Below are 17,813 nucleotides of genomic sequence, written 5' to 3' on the forward strand. Positions count from 1 at the left end.
CTTGAAGAGAGTGCACGGGTTTCCTAGGTGTATATCAAAGATTTTAATGTTATCCACATGTGTGTGATCTCTTATTTCCAAAATGAAGACAGAATGTGTTAACTCACTACTATAAAAAAAATGTCTTTTTGATCTGCAATGGTTATATAAAAATGGTTTTAAAAAAATGATGGTGACATTTTTGTAATTAACGGACGTTGTTAACGACAGTTTTTGAAAAAATCATCATTGAGACTCGTTGGTCAAGGACAATTTTTCTAAGACCATAGTCGTTTTGTAGTTAACAGGTGTCATTAACGATTGTTTTTGGAAAAACCATCATTGAGACTCGTTGGTCAAAGACGATTTTTCTAAAACTGTTGTCGTTTTCTTGTGTAAAAACACAGGTTTTCATGAAAACCTTCATTGTCTTACTCTCACTCCGAACTTCATTGTCTTAATCTCACTCTGAAGCTTTGTGCCTTGAAACACTTCATTGTTGTGCCCAAGCCTCGCTGCCCTAATACTTGTCAGTGTTGCACCGTCGTGGTTTGTCCCTTGTGTCATCGTGCCGCACCACCACTGTCATCATCTAGCTTGGGTCACCGTCAACGAACAAGCTGTGAACCCTAACTCTCGCATTTGCCTTTGCCACGTCGCGACATCGAAGGTAAGAACCCAAAATAGTATATTGCATAAACTAGGTAAAAGGCTTCAATGATATATGTTCCGTAATTGTATGCTTCTGTGTGCAGCATGTATATTTTGGGAATACATTCTAAGTGGAGAGTACAAATCAAAGGATCAAAGTTGATAACAATGTAGACTCACCTTATATATTGAGCTAAATACATCATGGCTCACCTTGAAGTCTATCATAATTACAGAAACTTGTTAGTTCTCATAAAAAACAATAATCTTGAAAGTTAAAATACATTCACATAATATTTACTCTATGTTTGGTTGGTTAGTTGTGAATACTAGTGTTTTCATTTTAATATATGGTAAAGTTGCTCTTCAAATGATTGACCCTGACCTAAAATGTAATGCCAACCTAAAAGTTCATGATAAGAATTGGGCTGAAGTCATAATATATATATATATATATATATATATATATATATATATATATAATTGGTGTGTTATGAAGATATATTTTAGAATGAGGCAGACAATGACCCTTTTAGTCCTTGCTGATTGACACACTTGTGCACATTCATTGGTTGCGCTTACATGGGTTTTTCTGTCTTAATTTCTCTGTGTATATTTCCAAGAGAACAAATAATTAAATTGTGTTTAAATCTCTGAATTCACTTATCACTCTTCTTATGTGTCGTATCTCCTATCTGAGTATCATGAGTGCTTCCAGGCTAATAATTGACCTTTCAGTGGATAATGTCGTAAAAGTATTTGGATTTTAGAATCATTTGTTACTTTGTTACCATTGGTAAATCATGGCATTGTTGGGTCCTTAGTTAGCCACTTATCTTAACCGCAAATATTTTATGTGACGGCACTGCTTTTTTTCTTCTTATTTTAGTGTGATATATATATTAATTTTCTTATTTTTTTCTGTTTCGGTAGGGTCCATCATATAGAAGGTTTTACTCCCATATTTGTCCATATGTATGAGTTGGATAATTAACTAGTTAGTGCACTAAACATCAGCGCATGCTTGCCCTTTTGATGTAAACATGTAATATAAGTTGAAGTTGAACACAGCAATCTGGAAGATGCAATTAATTATATCCCTATTAGATGTATAATCTACAATGGCTGGATATTAATGGAAAAAATGGCCTTCCCATGTATAGCCAGTCCTCTTTAAAATCATATTCTTTAAAATGTTCAGCTTAGCTCCTCTTTAAGGTGATAAACGTGTCTCTTAATTTAAGCGATTGATAATGCCCTATAACCCAATTACAGCTCAAGAAAAAACTTCAAAACTATATATATAAAGCAGTGGAAGAATATAATATTATGTACAATATAATTGACTTCTTGATCAATTTGGTCCCACTTCCTGAAAATTTTGAATTGTTATAGCCTCGAGTAGTGGAATTAATTTCAGGAAGACCTGACAATATGGTAAGCACCAAATGTGTATTACTATTATGAAGAATGTCTTTCAAAAAAAAAAAATGCTACAGCTTTGGTCCAAAGAATAATGAACTAGACAAAGTAAAATGTTACTTGAACCCACCAACTTGAAAGCCATGCCAGAATCTGACTTTTGGAACATGAAGTTGTTTGAGCTTTTTTCTTTTGACATCTAGCATAAATAAGTGATTGCCGCAGATTTTGTCACTGGTTTGAGATGAAGGACTTGACACTGGTCAGCAAGGACTTCATTGATGGAATTTTGACAATGACTTTGATTGTTTCTTCTTCTTTTAGTAAACTAGGAAGAATTTTTCATCTCATTTACAAGATTTGGGTGCTAAACAAATAATTAAAAATCCTGACTATCGTTTTAATTTTTTTCAAATCCTTGTTTTATTTTTTTCTACTTTCCCTCCAATGTTTTATTTATAGTGCTAGATTTCTCCTGTAGCTGCTGAGGGCGAGCCCTGGTGCAGCGGTAAAGTTGTGCCTTGGTGACTTGTTGGTCATGGGTTCGAATCCGGAAACAGTCTCTCTGCATATGTAAGGGTAAGGCTGCGTACAACATCCCTCCCCCATACCTTCGCATAGCGAAGAGCCTCTTGGCAATGGGATACGTAATTTATTTCTCCTGTAGCCAATTGAAAATGTCCAACAACACAATCTTCAAATCTTCATGTGTCTCTGACTACAATAGAAACATACAACATTCATGCATACAGCTCTAGTGTCTTATCTATGCTCGAGGCCGCACCAAATGATGAAGTTGCTTGCTGATTGATTTAGCAGTTACTTGGTCATTCTCAGCATATAGAATCCAGAAAGGTTAGTCAAACCTAACTTCTACTATATGAAATTTCGTATTCAACAGAATGTTAAAAACCCTCATGTAGTCTTTGTCCAATTTCTGTACTAACCTTCAAAACTACGTAGCCTGTTTTCAGTTTTCAAGCGAGGCTTGTCTTTGAGGTTGTTCTAACCTGCAAAACATGAATAGCATTATCATCTAATATATGTAGTTTACCAGTAGTTTCTTAAAATTTGACTTTGATTTAATGCATGACAACATTTATTGTTATCTGTATATAGTAGGGGAAGATTCGGGTCAATCTAATCCTGAAAAAAGATTTCACAAATATATACTTTTTTTAAAAAAATTAAATGACATGGGAGGAAAAATTTTACGATCTACCTCTAAATAAGATTCGGGTCAATCTAGTATCATTTATTCTTGCTTCTGTTCAGTGCAATTTTTTATCTTTGTGAACTCCAATCATGTTATACCTCTTAGTATAGACCCAGGGATTAATTGCTGATGGCAAGCATTCAAGTTTAGGTAATTTAGGGCTTTGGGATTCTATCAGTTTTAACACTAATGTTTGTTAGATTTTCTTCACTGTCATCCAATAACTTTTTTGTCCATTCCAAGTTTGTGGTTTGTTTGTCTGCTTAGTGTATGTTTGCTTGTCTTCTAAGACTTTAATCATGCAATAAATAGGCATCACGCCTAAATTAATCCTTTTAACATGAAATAAACTAATTGTATACCTGTTATTTTTAAAAAAATTAGGATTATCAAATTATAATAACCAAAAAAATATCTTATATTACAGGATAACTAAAATATCACAACTAAATTAACCATTGTATTGTTAAAAAAATGATTAAATAAAATCAAATTGCTATTTTTAGTTTTCTATTGCGGGATCTGGAGTCATGAAAACCAAACAGAGAGTAAGTGACTCCTTGGTGGAAAAACAAAGCACATAGCCTTTGGGAGGATTGGTACAAGGGAGTAAGATCCAGAAAATGTTACAATTAATGTCTCATGTGAGAGACATGTGACTTATGTAGGGACTAATAATTAAGGGCTAAATTGTAGTTTGGTTAATTAGGAGAAGTTTCTGGAGGTAACTCCTACTTGATGGGAGTAGTGGAATAAGGTCCCCTTCCTCACAGAAACATGTTTTCTCTCACCCATAGCCATCACGAAGTAGAGACAGACAGAAAGGTCTAAGGAAGTAAGAAAGTGAAATCTTATTTCTCTCCTCTTGAAGGAAATCTTCCTATGGAGAAATGTACTCATTATCTGTGTTTATTAATTTATTGTTTATGAGAATCATAGGTTTCTAGATCCCGTTGGTTTTCTATAATTGATAATCTAGCAAACCCTTAAAGTTTTTACATGTGATATCAGAGCATGTGTTATGAAATTTATGATTCTCCAAGAATGATTTAATTTCTCCCAATTATGCATGAACCCTAATTATGAAATTTAGGGATTTTTTTTTGCTGCAAGTATGAAATCTTATATTGAAAAGGGTATGAATGCATAAAATTATATTATTTTGATTGCATTCAATGAAGAAAAACTTATTCTATTTGTACGTAGTAGGTACTTTGAATTATATATATTAAATTTGGAGAAAGATTTCAAATTTATCTTTTTGTGCTATCTAATTTAATTTGATTATAATGACTGGTGTTGGTTTTTCCTTTAATGTATATTGAATGTGAAAAAAGCCATTAGCGCTGCCTACTTTTATTTCTAATGAAGCATCCGACGATCATTAATGTGTAGTTTCAATTCCAATTCATGGAAAAGTTGCGACTGTACGTAAGTTCGTTGCACTGGAGTGGAAGGGAATTTTTGGAAATTGCTATTTTCAACCCTTTTTTTGTTATTTTCAATCCCACTTGCTCATTTTTTTCCAAATATTATTGTTGAATGTCATTAAAGGATTGGAAGTTTATGTCTTAGAATTAAGTTAACGTGAATGCTTTGAAATTGTCGGTAGCAATAAATATGTATATGCTACATATTTGCTTGAACGTGTTTGAATGCAAAACACAAATAAATGTGAATATTATTTTGTGGTCTGGAATGAAATTAATAGAATGGCTATGAATTGTTAATAACAATAATGATGTGCAGGCCATATATTTGGTTGGAATTAAATGTATGTTGAATTTGTTAGTCATCAAAGTGGCCAAATTTATAAGGTTATTTAATTCCAAATTAACGATTATTTCAATTACTCATAGAATAATGGATGCTAAATTATATGATTATTGGTTTATGGGTAATTGAAATTCATTGTTATGAGGCATTTATGGATCGCCCAAAGGTTGATTAGTTGTTCTTATAATTAATGAATATAATTGTAGGCGATTTGTGTGTATCATTAGTTTTATTTATATGCCCAAAGGAAATAGATACTACTAATTGGTGCATATTTAATTGCCAAATAATGTTAAGAATTTTTATTAGCATCATCATGTTTGTATGTTATGTGTTGGTGTATCACCTAAAGGAGAACATCAATATACATTGATTGTTATCTGAATGAATCATATGTATAACATATATTTTATGTCTCAAAACACTTATGTGAACTTTATTATGTAATACATGTTCTCAATTCACTGAATTCTTATGTATCATTTATGCAAATTTGAATGGGCTTAACTTCTCTTACTGAAATGAGCAAGTCCAATTTCACCTCGGTGTTTTGGATCATGATCTTGCTATGTTGGAAGAGAAATTTGTTACTATTATTGATGCTAGTAGCAATGAAGAGAAAATTCATTATAAAGCTTGGGAAAGATCTAACAGACTCAGCCTAATGTTGATGAGAATGGCTGTTGCAAACAGTATTAAGACAACTCTCCCTAAAATTGAAAGTGCTAAAAGGTTTATGGGGTTAGTCGGAGAGCGCTCTCAAACAGCTAATAAGTCTGTTTCTGGGACATTAACGAGTACATTGACCACCATGAAGTTTGATGGTTCACGTACTATGTATGAACATGTCATTGAGATAACAAACATTGCAGCAAGACTTAAGACCTTGGGAATGGATGTGAATGAGAACTTTCTTGTTCAATTTATTCTAAACTCATTACCGTCTGAGTATGGCCCGTTCCAAATGAGCTATAATACCATGAAAGATAAATGGAATGTGCACAAATTGCACAATATGTTAGTTCAGGAAGAAACGAGGCTTAAGAATCAAGGAAGTCACTCAGTCCATTATGTAAGCCACCAAGGGAATCAAGGAGCTGGGAATAAATTTATGAAAAAACATGATAAAGGCAAATGGTCATTAAAGATCAATGACAACTTTTTGCAAATCCAGAAGAAGGTAATAATTGTCAATTTTGTAGGAAATCAGGACATTTCCAAAAGGATTGCCTAAAGTGTAAGTCTTGGTTTGAAAAGAATGGTGATCTTAATGCTCATGTATATTTTGAATCAAACTTAATTGAAGTATAATACATGGTGAATTGATTCTGGATGTATGACTCGTCTTTCTAATACGATGCATGGATTCCTTACCATTCAAACCATAAGCCCAAATGAGAAGTTCATCTTCATGGGGAATAGAGTGAAACTCCAATGTAAGTAGTCGAGACTTATTGTTTAAAACTCTACACTGAACATCGTTTAAATTTACTAGAAACTCTTTATGTATCTAAACTTGATGTTACTGGATACTCTTTTAATTTTGGTAATGAATGTTTTAGTTTATTTAAGCATAATCATCTCATTGGTATTGGTGTTCTTTGTGATGGTTTATATAAATTGAAATTAGATGGTTTGTATGTTGAAACCATTTTAACTCTGCATCATAATGTTGGCACTATACATAGTTTAGTGAATGAGCGATTTGCTTTCTTGTGGCATATACGTTTAGGTCACATTTCTAGAGAAAGGATGGAAAGATTAATAAAGAATGAAATTCTTTCTTATCTAGATTTTACGGATTTAAATATTTGTGTGGATTGTATCAAGGGAAAATATACAAGACATACAAAGAAATGAGCTACAAGAAGCACACAGCTTCTTGAAATTGTGCATACTGATATTTGTGGACCTTTTGATGTTAACTCGTTCGGAAAGGAAAGATACTTTGTCACCTTTATTGATCACTATTCACATTACGGTTATGTCTACTTACTGCATGAGAAATCTCAGGTAGTGAATGCCTTAGAAATTTACTTGAATGAAGTAGAAAGACAATTAGATAGAAAGGTGAAAATTATTAGATCTAATAGAGGTGGTGAGTTTTACAGAAGATATGATGAAATTGGGCAACACCCAAGTCCATTTGTTAAGTTTCTTCAGAAACGTGACATTTATGCGCAATACATAATGCCTGTTACACCACAACAAAATGGTGTATCAGAAAGGCGTAATAGAACTTTAATGGATATGGTTAGGAGTATGTTAATCAATTCAACTTTACCTGTATCTTTGTGGATGTATGCTTTGAAAACTGTCATGTATTTATTGAACAGAGTTCCTAGTAAGGCAGTTCCAAAGACACCTTTTGAACTATGGACAAATAGGACACCTAGTATAAGGCACCTGCATGTTTGGGGTTGCCAGGCAGAAATAAGGATTTATAATCCGTAAGAAAGAAAATTAGATGCAAAAACAATCAGTGAATATTTCGTTGGTTATCCAGAAAAGTCAAAGGAGTATATGTTTTATTGTCCTAATCATTGTATGAGAATTGTCGAAACTGGAAATGGAAGGTTCATTGAAAATGGTGAAATTAGTGGGAGTACAGTTCCATGAAAAGTGGAAATTAAAGAAGTTAGAGTGCAAGTTCCTTTAGCTTGTGCCTCTAACAATAAGGTGATTGCTCCTTCAGTTATTGTTACAAACAATAATGAAGAAGCACAACTCAATAATGAGCCCATGATACATAATGAACCCATTGTGGAAGAACCGCAGGAAGTAGCATTAAGGAGGTCTCAAAGAAAAAGGAGATCAGCTATTTCGAATGACTATGTGGTATACCTACATGAAACATAAACAGACTTAAGCGTTAATGATAATCATCCAGTTTCGTTTTCACAAGCTGTAAGCTGTGATAATTTTGAGAAGTGGTTAAATGCCATGAAAGAAGAGATAAATTCCATTGAACATAATGGTGTTTGAGACCTTGTAGAATTACCAAAGGGTTGTAAGAGAGTTGGTTGTAAGTGGGTCTTCAAGTCTAAACGTGACTTTCATGACAACCTTGAACGTTACAAGGCTAAACTTGTTGCTAAGAGATTTACTCAGAAAGATAACATTGATTATAAAGAGATATTTTCACTGGTCTCATGAAAGGATTCTTTCAGGATTATCATGGCATTAGTAGCCCATTATGACTTGGAGCTACATCAGATAGATGTGAAAAATGTCTTTCCTAATAGAGATTTAGAAGAGAATGTTTATATAGATCAACCAATGGGATTTTCAGTTGAGGGAAAGGAACACATGGTGTGCAAACTAAAGAAATCAATATACAATCTTAAAGCAAGCTTCCTGCCAATGATATTTGAGGTTTAATGATACCATTGTTTCCTTTAGATTTAGGAAAAATACTGTTGATCGGTGTATGTATCTGAAGATCAATGGGAGTAAGGTTTCTAATTCTGTATATTGATGATATCTTGCTTGCAACTAATGATCTTGGTCTTCTTCATGAGACTAAGAAATTTCTCACTAGAAACTTTGAAGTGAAAGATATGGATGAGGTAAGCTATGTGATAGGGATAGAAATATTCCGTAATAGATCACAATGATTGTTAGATTTATCTCAGAAAACATATATCAATAAAGTACTAGAGAGATTTAGGATGGAAATGTGATTAGTATCACCTGTTCCAATCTAGAAAGGAGACAAATTTAGTCTCGCACAATGTCTTAGAAATGATATGGAATGAAAACAAATGGAAGTTATTTTATATGCATCAGTTGTTGTTGCATCTGAAAGCTGAATTTGCAGCATATTTTGAGGCTACAATTTAGGCTAATTGGCTGCGAAACTTTATTTCAGGGCTTGAGATTGTCGACAGTATTGCTAGGCCGCTGAAAATGTATTGTAATAACTCTGCAGCAGTATTTTGTAAGAACAACAAGTACTTTAAGGGTGTTAAGCATGTGGAATTGAAGTACTTTGTCGTGAAGGAATAAGTTCAGAAACAAAGAGTATCAATGAAATAAATTAGCACAAACCTTATGATAGTTGACCCTTTAAACAAGAGATTGCAATTATAAGATTTGAGCAATATATATAACGCTACTTAAACAATATAACAAGATACAATTATTATTATGAAGCTATAGATAAATGAATTATAGATAAACAGGCTAAGTTATCTTTTCTTTTTCTTTTTATTCAAATTATAATATTAATGATTAATGAATTATAGATAAAATATCTGATATCTGTAGATGCAAGTGCCTTTGGTGTTTTGATGATGATTATGATGATATGATGAAATTGATGCAAATGAGCTTTTCAAGATTAAATACAAGACAATACTTCAAGATTACAAGTCACAGCATCAAGATGATCATTAGTATATTAGGAAGGGAATTCCTAATTGAATTAGCAAAAGGTTTGACCAAGTAATTTAAATTAAAAAGTGTTTTACAAAGGTTTTACTCTCTGGTAATCGATTACCAGTGGCCAAATATATTTTATAATAGCTACTGAAATTTGAATTCGAAATTTTAGACTGTGTAATCGATTACACAATTTTGGTAATCGATTACAAGCAGTTAGTAAACGTTTTAATTCAAATTTTAAAAGTTGTAATCGATTACACAATTACTGTAATTGATTACCAGACAGGATTTTCAGAAAAATAATTCTAAGAGTCACAACTTTTCAAAGGCTTTATTCATGACCACCAATGGTCTATAAATATGTGACTTAAACACGAATTTGCTCAGAGTTTTTCAGAACAAAAAAGTGTTTATCCTCTCAAAGAGCAAAATCATTTTATCCTCTTAAGAATTCCTTGGCCAATTCAATTGCAATTCATTAAGGAATTATTTGAGTGCTCAATCTGTAAAATCCATCTCTTTCTAGAGAGATTTATTCTTCTTCTTCTCCTCATTCTCTAAGGGATTAAGAGACTGTGAGTCTCTTGTTGTAAAGGAATTCTAAACACAAAGGAAGGATTGTCCTTGTATGTTTAGAACTTGTAAAAGGAATTTACAAGATAGTGGAACTCTCAAGCGGGTTGCTTGGGGACTGGACGTAGGCACAAGGGTGTGGCCAAACCAGTGTAAATCTGAGTTTGCACTTTCTCTTCCCTTAATCTCCTTTATTTATTCTTGCTTTATATTCATATTCAAATTGTTTTATTTGAATCAATATTTAAGAAGATTGTCATTAAGGGAATTCATAACTTGAATAAAAAGTGAAATAGATTTTTAATTGGGGAAGGAGTTTGGAATATCTTAATTCAACACCCCCTTCTTAAGATATGTGAGGCCACTTGTCTAACAATATCCAGTAAAAAAAAGATATTTGATATTTTAATTTTTTATAATAATTATTATGTATTTTATCATTTATTTTTTTATCAGTATCATATTTTTTTCTCTCTTCGATATTCAGTATCATATCTTATATTTTATTTAATAATTTCTGTAATTCCGATATAAGTAGCTTATCTTACATCTGCTCATATTATTGAATTTAAATTTCAGATCAAATCTATCAAATAATAAATTGGACAGATTAAATCAAATCTCTTTTTATCTTCTGAATCAATCAAATCCAACACCAATTTCACACACTGTTAGCACTTTGAAAAGCTGAGATTCACTGGTACAGAGGTGAGTAATAGAATTTAGGATTCAGAGTGGCCTTTCCCATTCCTTTCTTGTGCCCCCAAAATTACCTCACGTTGGTTACTCGCAGCAAGGTTCTTTGAGTGTTACACTACATTAAATCCTCACCCTCCGTTCTCCTCATTCCCGATCAACGGTCCAGATCTCCTCCCTCTTGCTTTTCAATTAGGACGGCGCCACTACCACGCTTTTCGTTTTTTTTTTCATCCCTTATGGTTCCCCTAACCATAAAACAAATAAATAAAAAATAAAAAAATTAGCTTATTATTATAAAACAGCTTCATTGGATTAGAATATTGGCAAAGCAATAAAAATGACGAATTTGACTTTTCTCCCATCCCTTTCCACCTTCAAAACATGATTTTCATATAATAGGTTCAGGATTATATGACGTCATTTTTAAATGAACAGTAAAGAGATAATTTGAAAAACACCAGATAAGTCAGATCCTAAAAAAGATACTTACCTTAGAAGCTCTGTTGCCTCATCTCATTGGCAAAGCAAAGGTCTATTATATTCCCAAACTCCAGTAGCTTCAGAAGTGGTTATTTAAAATTCCTAACCATCTTGCCAAAATAAGCAGAACCATATCAGGCTAGTGCATAATTCACATAACTGATGCAATTATCCAAATATCAACTGATGTGTAGAAGAAGAAAATTTCCCATATTTATATCAATATCGATACTTAATACACAAAAAAACTTGCTAGCACAAACACCAAATATGATATCATAGTTCGTAACGGAGGCGAGTTGATTCAGATCATAGTTCTTAAAGCTGAATGTCAAGTTGTGTAGAATACCTCAAAGCTGGCCAAGTCCAAGGAAACAAGAAGACCTTCCTGTTTTGCTAAAAGAATTGCTGCTTGAATAACTTCCAAATTAAGTATTGCATATCTTAACACCAACCACTGAAATGTTAACATATAATTAAACTACTTTAGCATGCTGTTATAGTACCGAATACAAGGCAGTTTCACCCTTGTTCTATGATCCGTTTTGGTGGAATATACATGAACAATTAATTCAGTCCTAGAAACCAATGAATATAATCCCTATCATGAAAGAAAGAATTAGATGAACATTACAAGAACAAATGAAACATACAGGAGTAACGGGAAAAAAATAAAATAAAATAACCAAAATAACCTTGGAGCCTTTAAAATCCTCTTTGGTCAATTCCTCTTCCTGCAAAAAACAGAGTAATTATCACACACTCACGCTTAATATTTAACTGTGTCTATTTATGTTCCACCCAAAACATAGTCATGTACCTGAACTTTCACACCATTAGAGAGACAGGGTCGCATGGTATGGTTTCCGAAGTCATCAACCAAACAAACACACTGTGACAAACATTTAAGTTGTTGCATTTCCACTTTTGTGCAAAACATTTATTAATGAAATGAATTTTAGGACAAAACTTAAATGCCTTCCTTATAGTTACTTTTAGTACTAATCACCAATTACAACTTGAAATTTCATTTCTCTAATTTGCATAACAAAGATTTACATTAAACATCAATGTAGCAAAATGACCGAGATAAAACTTCTATTCTGATTGGAAAGCAACCTAGCATTTAGCAACACCAAAAACAGTTAAGAAATTGCGTTTAAATTTTATCCTAATTTTTGTGACATTTAGCAAACATGTTGTGTGTCCTTTCTTCTTTCTGAGTCTAGAGAGGTCAACTCCATCGGAGCTCGCGTTATGGTCAAACAACTTACCTTGCTCATCATCCCCCACACGCCCCCAATGATTCCACTAGAAATTCCAAACCCATTACTCAATCCTCGAATTATGTTTGCAACACTTCCTCCAGCCAAGGTCTACTTTACGAGAAGAAACAATCAAAGTCATTCTAACATATTTTACTTACTTACCCAATTAACTAATTCAAACATGTCATGTCATGTCATAATAATATTGTTTCCTCATATACTAAATAATTTAACGTGACACTATTACCTCTGGTGTGTGGAGTATGTGGTCTAGAAAATAAAAATGAACGTGATGGGGATGCTTAGACAAAATGTATCCATACCAAAAAAGGAAGGAAAAAAAAAAAGACAGCTTAGCCTATTTAATTTGAAGAATAAAATTGTATCTTAATTTACCTCTTCCAATACTTGAAATATTGTAAAATATATTGGGGGAAATTGTGATGCTATATAAAATTTTATCATCATACTTTTTGACAATCAATTTTATTTTATTTTTACATAAATTTGAGAAGAACGTTCATTCCTTCGATTCTTGCATCGGATTCATTGTTTGTCCCCGTCACGGCTCTCATACAGTCACGAGTTCTGCACTTTTGTTCAAGTGAGTTTTGTTATTGTTTTTATATTTGGTGTGTGTGTCTTTCTCTTCTATACAATTGTTTTATATTCAAGTTAAGGATTAATGCATTGTGAGTGAACCTTAGTTTTCAGTTTGAGATTCAATACAATACTTAATGCAAATAGTTTGAATTAATCATTGTATTGAATCTTGAATTGTCCATTTGGATAGTTTGGAAATAGTCATTCTTTATATTTGACTCATACGTACAGGTTAATAGTCTTTTGTTAAATTTGATAAAATTTCATATTAGTGCATATCGCTTTGTTCTCCGAGTGCATACTTGACCACGGTGAATTGAAGTCACCACTTTCATGTCGTATACTTGGAGATCAATACGAAATGTTGTCGAAATCTTATCAAATTTAACAAAAGATACTTAACTTGTGAAAGTATGAATCAAGTATAAAAAAGGTCTTCCTGAATGGGATAGGGCCACACCTTTAGGGGTGTGCAAAAAAACCAGGTCAGACCGAACCGGATTGCAACTGACCCGACCCGAACTAGTTGCACACTGTAACATCTCATTTTTCATAAACTAATTTAAAAAGAATTGTTATTTATAAATAAATAGAGTTTTAAAAAAAATGATCATGTTTTTATAAAGAAATAAATAATGAGAAATAACGGTTTGAAGAAAAAAAAAGATATTTGATTTATTCATTTAATAGGGAATAAAATAAAGTTTCTTTTTATAAAATATTAAAAATAAATAAATAGAGTAATAATAAGTTGTGTATACCCTATGTATAAATAGCGATGTTAGGTCAGGTTTAAACGGACGATGCATCTTCTTTCCCTCATTCTCATTTTCTCTCTTCTCTTCTCCAAAACCCTTTCTTTTTCCCGCAGCTCACAAAACCTATCTCAAGAAAACGATTATCTCGGACTCATTCACCGTTGGATCGTCGTGAAATTTGAGTACCACGTTCGCAACCCAATTTCGAGTATTCTCACCGTTGGGAATTGTAAAAACATGTCAGAGCTAAGAGAAATACCCTTCGCACCGTAGCTTTCTCTTTTTCGGTAGAAACCCAAAATGGTCTCAATAAAACTATGATCCCAGTTTCGATAACCGTTGGATTTTCATGAAATTTGGATATGTTGTTCGAAATTCAATTGAACACACTTTCACCGTTGGGACTTGCGAGATAACATTTGTGGAGGGAGAAAAAGGAATCGCATGAAGACAATACAAGTGGAGGCTTCAATCTCTTCTCTGTCTCTCTGATGTTTGGGAATTCTATCGGAGCAATCGGAGGAATAACTGGAGGAATCTCAGAGAACCGGTAGAGATGCCGCTATCGCTGTCGGAAGACACGTGAGTCCGCTTAGAGGTAAGGGATGAGTTTATCGCAATTGGATGTTAGAATGAACATGTGTAGGAATCCTTAGAGAACTAAATTTGGGTTTATTTTGGGATGTTTATTGAATTATAATTTTCTCTTTATGATTATAAATACAATATTATTGTGTTCTATGTACCAATTGATGTCCAGATGAGAATTGATTGATAAACTTGAGTGCTCTTGATGTCTTTGTGTTTAACCCATGAATTTGATTAATTGATTTTGATATAATTGTGAAAAACTATTTCAGGGGTTTTACACCCCATGTTGTGATAAAATATTTTGTATAAATTGTTATGTTGAGGTTATGAAATGATGATTCAAACTATGATTATGTGATAAATTGAACATGTGACGGATGATGAAATACATGTGTATTGAGATGAGATGTGTGCATTGAGTTGTGAACTATGAACTGTGCAATCACACAATTGTAAGACCCTTTAAGGGCGATGAGTATTGTGATGGGATCCATTGTGGGAACCCGACGAGTTAAAATGATTTTGAAAACAATTGAGTAGTTGTGCATATTGCATAGTTCATAGGTAAAGTGAATATGATTCATGAGGTGTGATAACATGCTATTTTGAGATTATACCATTGTGATTGAGATCGAGTGTATGTGATAAATTGTGTATGTATGTGATTGAGATGTTGTGTGCATTGAGTATGAACTATGAATTGTACAATCACACGACTATAAGTCTCTTTTAAGGGCGACGAGTTAATGCTAAGTCCCTTTAAGGGCGACGAGTTAATGTTAAGTCCTTTTTTGGGCGACTAGTTAATGTTAAGTTCCTTTAAGGGCGATGAGTTAATGTTAAGTCCCTTTTAGGGCGACGAGTTAAAACTATTTTGAGAATAATTGAGAAGTCGTGTGTTTTGTACAGTTCATAGATAGAGTCTGTGTGCTAAAATATTTTCTGGGTTGGACCTGAATCAGGAGGGAGAGGCCCTGACGGACTCTTCGGAGTGTAGGCCTTGGGGATCACACAGTTTGAGTGCTCCTTTAAGCCTATGTTGATCCCATATGGTTGGAGCATTCTCGCAAAACACTGTGACTTTAATTGGTCTCACTATGATATTACCTAGTGAGAGTGGCTTGACTTGCTAGTGTGTGGTTTGTCTTGTCATGTACTCCTAGGCGCCCGATGAGGTTTTTCACTGACATGGTACCACATTGCATATAGGCTTGAGTCTTAGTGTATCTACTGCATAACGCTTGTGTATTGTTCTATATTGATTGATTTGATGATATTGTGTTTTGACTATTGAGTATGCGAATGTTGTGAAAACGAATGAGACGTGTGATGAAATAATGTGAGATATGCTAAGTAAATTGTATTTGGCTACTATATGTTGTCTTGTTTCTCTCTAGTAGTTAGGAATGTGATAACTCATTCCCGGTTTGCTGTTTGTGTTTGGATCCTGTGATGATCTTGAACTTTGTGTTCGGGGGAGCAGATGAATAGGTGGATGACTATGAAGAACCTCATGCTAGAGGGCACGGGAACACAACACTCTGATAGGATGTGACATTAGAATATAGGTTCTATATTAATTGTATGAAGCTTAGACGGCCTTGTTTGAGCCGAGATGACTTTATTATTTATTTGGACAAGTTTAAATATGATGTAGAAGAAAGTGAATGTGAGCCTTTTACCCCTTTGAAAGGCTTGTATTTAAAAATACTTTTAATTAATACTTGAATTTTTCTTCCTTTATTAGTATATATGTGAGGGGTAGAGGGTGTCACACACACTCGAAGTGGGTTAAATAAATCACCCCATTCTATAGTTGGTTTGGTTCGACCCGACCCGTTTCGAAAAAAAAAAAAGTAGGGACCTGAATATTCAGTGACCCATTTCGCCCCGCACTGCGTACTCTCTCTCGTGCACGATAGCTAGGGTTTCAGATTTCTTGTTCCTCGATCGCTGATCGATTTCTCGGTGAAGGATGAAGGGTTTCTCGGTGAAAGGTTTCTTGGTAAAGGGTTTCTCGATGAAGGTTGAAAGGTTTCTCAAAGCTCTCTCTCGTTCCTCATTCCTATTCTCGTTTCTGCAGGTTTTGTGAGGAAATACTCCATTCAGTGGTGAGTTTACTTTTCTTGTGTTTAGTTCTTTCGAGGGACTGAGCATGACAATTAAAAGTTTCAATTTCTATGTTGAATTTCAATATAATAATGCCATGTTTCTTTGTCATTTTCTTATATCAGTTTGTGTAGTAGATGAGTTATTTTGTGCTAATACTCACTACAAATCAATGCTAATTCTATGACCCAAATCATGAAATGATGCATATTATTTTGTGTTCTATAATGACCTTAATTTTTTTTTATTTTGGCATTCTCATATGCAATGGAAATTTTTGTCATTTGTCATGGATCTCTTTGATATATATGGTTCACTAGGCTAGATCTTAAGATGAAAACTTGATTAAGTTATGTATTTTTCTTCTATTTTTGTATTATGAATTGGTTTAAACTTGATTAAGATATGTATTTATCACTTTGTTTTATTTAATGCTGAAAGACATATCATGATTTGGATTTTTTATGATATATCCAAATTCTCAAAGAGGCCTTTATTGTTTTGCAATTCTTAACAGTCTCAACACTGACATAGTGACACGCAATTGGTAAAGATTGGATCAGAAATTCCAGATTTTAAGTATAGCCATAGGAACTCGATTACAAAATTTTAAACTAAGGGAAGTTATTTGAAAGATTAGTAAACTAGAGGAATCTACACAATGATTTAACTTTATCTAATTTGAGTTGCCAAAATTTTCTAGAGCAATCTCACCATTCTTATAACTTTCTTGTTAGTTGGCCTGTTAATTATTCGCATTTCAATGTTTTCCAGTTTATCAAAGCTTCCAATTTGAAACCATTGAAGAAGTATATAATTCTATCAACTAGAAGGGACACCTATTAACACTATAGGAAGTAAGGAAGATATCTATTTTATTGATTAAGCAGCATATAATTCTAAAACTGTGCGTGAATGTAACATTAGAGTTTTTTAGACTAACTTTTTCTTCTAATTGGAGGTATTGAAAATACTTAGCAAGAGATAATGGATAAAGATTCCAAAAGTATTCTAAAAAAATCTTCATTATGATAAAATTTTTTAATAGGAATAACATGGCATCACTAAAGTCCAATACTAACTTTCTGTAAAGCACTGGTTCATTTAGAATCAAAATCCTTGCGGTTAGTGGTTACCATTTCTGTATAGAATAAAAAAGTGAAACAACGAAAGATTTCAAGTTATATGCTGAGAAATCTTATGGGATGCAAGGATCATTACTATATTAGTTCAATTTTGTTGAAATACTGCTAAAGTGGTGGATAACATAAACCTATTTCATTTACAATCTGTGTGTTTCAA

This window comes from Glycine max, chromosome 1, assembly GCF_000004515.6.
Source record: "Glycine max cultivar Williams 82 chromosome 1, Glycine_max_v4.0, whole genome shotgun sequence".
Lineage (NCBI taxonomy): Eukaryota > Viridiplantae > Streptophyta > Magnoliopsida > Fabales > Fabaceae > Glycine > Glycine max.